Source organism: Arachis ipaensis, chromosome B01 (assembly GCF_000816755.2).
Source record: "Arachis ipaensis cultivar K30076 chromosome B01, Araip1.1, whole genome shotgun sequence".
Taxonomy (NCBI): Eukaryota; Viridiplantae; Streptophyta; class Magnoliopsida; order Fabales; family Fabaceae; genus Arachis; species Arachis ipaensis.
Window position 1 is genome coordinate 74951837 of NC_029785.2, and position 5224 is coordinate 74957060.

General features: G+C 34.2%; 1 long non-coding RNA gene across 1 annotated transcript; it reads right to left on the reverse strand.

The window, feature by feature from the left end:
* LOC110271491 lies at positions 202-2138 on the reverse strand. The gene is made up of 5 exons (XR_002362150.1): positions 1869-2138; positions 1448-1636; positions 1130-1208; positions 425-751; positions 202-335 (listed from the first exon to the last, which is right to left on the reverse strand). It is a non-coding gene; the product is annotated as an uncharacterized LOC110271491 (long non-coding RNA).

The following is a 5224-nucleotide window of genomic DNA, read 5'->3' on the forward strand; positions in this document are numbered from 1 at the left end:
TCCAATAAATCAAAACTTGCCTTAATTATCTTTAATAAAATAATCTCTGAAATTAAGGCTATAAATAACTGTAGGATTTGAGACTTGATCATAATAAGACTTTTCAAAGATTATGGGTCTTACACTTATAATAATGCTAATAGAAGTTCCAAATCCTAAATAAGAGAAAGAAAAAATAAAGAAAAAAAGAAAAACAAGGTACCTTGAACCCATTGATTTGCCTGCAAGTATGATGGGATGACCAGGGTACTTAACAGCAGTTTGCTTGACAATTTCAGAGTAAGGGTCCACCAATTTTTCTGCCTTTGGAGGAGCCTTCTTCTTTCCAGTGATATCTGGCAGCACATGGGAAAAAAACAGATTAGCATAGTGTAGAACTGTAGATCTAGCAATTTCAATGCAGAATGAAAAGAAGGAAACTGACAGGGATAATCAAAAGTGACAACATCAGCAGCTTGGAGTGCCTCTTTCAGCATTCTCTTCCATCTATTGCATAGAGATCAAAGATAAGAGAGTTTTCAGAAGATTGGTAACCACTTCTCTTGTACCATTGGTAACCCCAAAAGCAATTAAAGGAAGAAATTTGCAGCAATTGAAGTTAATTCCTGGATATGAATAGTTGCAGATTGTTCTCATAATTCCTATATCAAAATTGTAAGAAACAACAGTTCCTGGAATCTGCAAATATATGCTCCGTGCTTGTTCACTATAACCAATTGCTGAAATCTTGTAAGGTTCCCAATCAATGAATCTGCAATAAAAAATTTGGTACTTTGAGATAAATACTTCATGCATGATGCTTTGGACTAGTCTCCATCTAAACCTTTTGGAATCAATGCAAGCATAGTATGTTCCAAGAATATCATCTTCCTTGAGAAGATCCCAAATGTGAAAGCCATCAAAATGATTTAATTTCAACAACGTTAGCTTATTAGCTTATACTACTAGTGACTTATTTAATAATCCAAAATTTAAATATATATATATATATATATATATATATATATATATATATATATATATATCACCCATTTCTGTTTCTATGTACAGTCATGGGTTAATTAACAATGACAAAAATAAAAGGAAAGGTTGAACTAACATAATTGCAAGAAAATTAAAAATAATGTACCTGCAACAAATTTTCTTTAAGTTGATTTCGGTATGTAGATCTTGGACCTTCATCATAATAAGTGGTTTCAGCATCATACCTAGATTAAAATGAAAACAATATGTCAATATCCCTTCCATCTGCATCAAAACTAAATCTTACACGATATTTTAACATGCGATATAGGCACTCAAAACTTGTGAAAAACTGTTTTAAAGATATTGCATTATTTGCATACACTAAGGTCTAAGATAGCACACATAAAATCACAACAATAAAATCATAACACCATTATAAGTTGTTTTTATAGAGGTTGCATAAGAAACCTTAAAAGCTTACGATGACATATTTTGCTGCACATGAAACTGCCGCAGAGTGAAATTGGAAGAAAAATATGAACCGATCTTTTTCCAACACATTGAACAATCAAAACCATCGGCACTGTTTGTCTAAATAGTGATGCACATTACAAGATGTGGCATGCCTTTGTGAAATCGACGTGCTCAACACTGATGGCGGATTCCACGACTGTAATGAATTCCAAAGAAGTTTAGAAAATCGAAGGCAAAAATGATAAAGCCAAAAAAAATAAATAAAATTACCATAATCTAAAACCGATAATGTATTGCTGAATCATTGAGCGAAAAAAACTCTCAAAATTAAGGAACACAAATTGGGAGCACAAATTGGGAAAAGGATGCAATAGAACACAAATTGGGAGCACAAAATCAGAATTGAGAGAGAATTAAGAAACTCATACCTGATTGCTAGAGCGCGATTGAGATTTCAATCGAAATCAACACAAGCTTGTCCGAGAAAAGGATTCAGAGCGCGATTAAGATTGAGATGATAACCGGGAAGAGATTTGAGCGATGAAAAAATGAAATGATAGAGATGTGAGAGCAAGAGCGAGATTGAGAAGAAGAAGATTGGTGTGTGGTTTCACTTCTCAGAGAGAATAAGGCTCTGAGAGAGTAGTTTGTGTGAGGAAGAGGGGTGAGGCACAGAGAGAGCGATGATTTTGCATTTCACCGTTAGTTTTTTATATTTTTAAAACTTTAGCTTTTTTTTAATGGCAATAGTTGAAATGGCCATTATAATCTATACTATTAATGGTCAATATATAATTGCCACTAAAAATTGGTTTTGAGAAGAGAATTTACGGCAATAATATTATTGCCGCTAAAAATTTGTCGCTAAAAAATCCTTTTTTTGGTAGTGTAAGATCATTTGCATGCAAATCGGTGAGAAGAGAGAAGAGTGACCAAGAGAGAGAGATAAAAAACCGTAACTCCACTGAATTTCCAGCTTCGATTTCTTGCGATCCGTAACTCCAATAAAAAAATCTAATCCGGTAAAAGTGTTCGTATCATCCTCCTCTACGTGTTGGTGTCACTTTTTGATTAGTGGAAGTTGATGGTGACGTAGCTTCCCTACCCCTTAAGTTCGGCCAACTAGAATTCTAGGAGGCACAGACGATTCTGGACGTGTTTTCCTTCGGCAGCTCAGTCAGAAGGCTTCTCCAGAACTTCGAGTATTTTGATTTCATACAAAGGTAGGATTTGGTAATTTTATAATAATTAAATGTGGATTTGATAAGTGAATGTTGGTTTGATTGATTGTTATTGAGTTTGATTGAATTTTATGTTGAATTTGGTTGAATTATTGTTATTTTTGAGATTATGGTTTGGCCTTGGTGGATTCAGCTTAGAATCGAACTGTTTTGAGTGATTTTTGGTGCTGTTTTATGTGAAAATACTAAAAAATATTGGTGAGGTGTGATGACCGAGAGATTAAATTAAAAGTTACGAAGAAGCGATAACCGAAAAACTCAAAAACAGATTAAATTATAAGTAATATTTTGAAAGGAAAGGACTAAAGATTTTGGTTTTAGTATAAGAGGAAGATTAGTATTTAAACTTTGTTTTTGAAGAGTAACATTGTTTTTGTGCATAAAAACTGAGGTACAATTTGTAATTATATAAGTTTTTGGGTATTTTTGGTAATAAGTAAAGTTCATGTTTTTTTTTAAAATTTGAAAATAAGTGAGGGTTCAAATATAATTTTATAAAATATTAAGGTTAAAAATAGAATATTAAAAAGTTCATGATTTAGAAAGTAATTAATAAAAGTTTTAAAAATAAATGTATTACTTATTTACCATTTAAAATATCTTACTTATATTATTGTTATTATTATTTTATTATTAAGAATATTATCTAGTAAAGACATTATTAATATTATCATAAGTCAGAGAAGAGCAACAGAGTGATCTTAAAAGCTTTAGAGAATGCCGACTTAATTAAAGTACTTTATGATTCTTTTTCATAAGACATTAGGGAATGATGAGGGAAGAGTGTGAAGTCGAATTAAGATAAAGAATTAAAAGATTGAAGAAAAAAAAAGAGAAAGAGCAGAAGTAAGGAAATAAAAGAGAAAGATGAGAAAGCAAAGAAAAGAAAAAGAACAACAAGAGAAGAATATATTAAGTAAAAGGATCTCTGCCATAGAAGAGTAGAGAGCAGTGATTGAAAGATTTTAATGAATATCTACCACAGTAGAGCAGATAGAAAAGAAAGTATTAATTAAAGGAATCTCTGCCACAGTAGAGTAGAGAGCAAAGATTAAAAAGAAATTGAGTACTGTTGGGCCTTAGTGCCAAGTGTCTAGTGAGGACGGCGATGCGTAACGCTCACTGGAGACCGAAAGGAAGGTTCCCCCATGAGGACGGCGATACGTAGTGCTCATGGAGGGGACGTTGGCTGAGATAAGGACGGCGGTACGAAACACTTATCTCAGGACCAGTGTCGGGAATCGGGCAACAAACCGACACATGAGCTCATGGCCTGTATAAGACTAGACATGCATCATGATTGTTTTCGCGCATATTTTCTTTGAATTCTATTTTCTGTAATTGTGTATGTGTTGTGTTTGTTTCTCTTTATGTTCTTTAGTTATTATGTTGTTGCCTGTTTTGGTTATTGCTGTTGACTGGGTATAGTATTAAAACGAACTTAAGTTCTAACCTCGACCCTACTAAGAACTCCCCAGTTCTTACCCCTTCCTTCCTTCCCCATCAGATGTGATCGAGATTTCCTTCTCTGACGATAGTTGATGCTAGAGAGCTGAGTGTGTGACTTTTTGGGAGTTTTTTTGTGATAGCCTAGCTTTAATGTTAGTCTCTCACTTTTGGTTAGACTCACTGAGAGAATAGAATGTATATAGTTGACTAGACTAGTTTTCAGGCGCCAGCTTAGGGGCTTCCTATATGGACCAGGGCCCGGAGCGTTGATCATGTATATAGTAACAAGATGTGAAGGGTTGTATGCTAACTTAAAAGCCGTATGACAATATATGTATGATGTATATTATCTCTATCTCTGATGTTTGTGTTATTTTATTGTACTTACTAATTTATTTTAGTTTTTTGAAAATTTGATTTGCACGCTAACACGATTAATAATAAATATTTAGTTAATTTTTAGATGAGCAAGTTGGTGACACTCGATTTCCAGTATGATCATTGGTGCACGAAATTGTGATCTCTGGTAATGGCTCCAAAGGCTTGGAGCTCTAATCTTAATTCATAATTTGTCACAACTTCGATACAACTAACCAGCAAGTGCACTGGGTCATCCAAGTAATAAACCTTACGTGAGTAAGGGTCGATCCCACAGAGATTGTTGGTATGAAGCAGCTATGGCCACCTTGTAAATCTCAGTCAGGCGGATATAAAATAGTTATCGAGTTTTCGAAAATAATATAATAAAATAAGGATAGAAATACTTATGTAAATCATTAGTGAGAATTTCAGATAAGCGCATAGAGATGCTTTCGTTCCTCTGAACCTCTGCTTTCCTGCTGTCTTCATCCAATCAGTCTTACTCCTTTTTATGGCTGGCTTTTTGTAAGGATGTCACCAGTGCTAATGGCTACTTTCAATCCTCTCGGGAAAATGGTCCAAATGCTCTGTCACAGCACGACTAATTGTCTGGAGGCATCACCCTTGTCGATGGTTGCATCCTATTCCTCTCTGTGAAAATGGTCCGATGTGCTGTCACTGCATGGCTAATCATCTTTGAGGTTCTCGATCATACTGGAATAGAATTTACTATC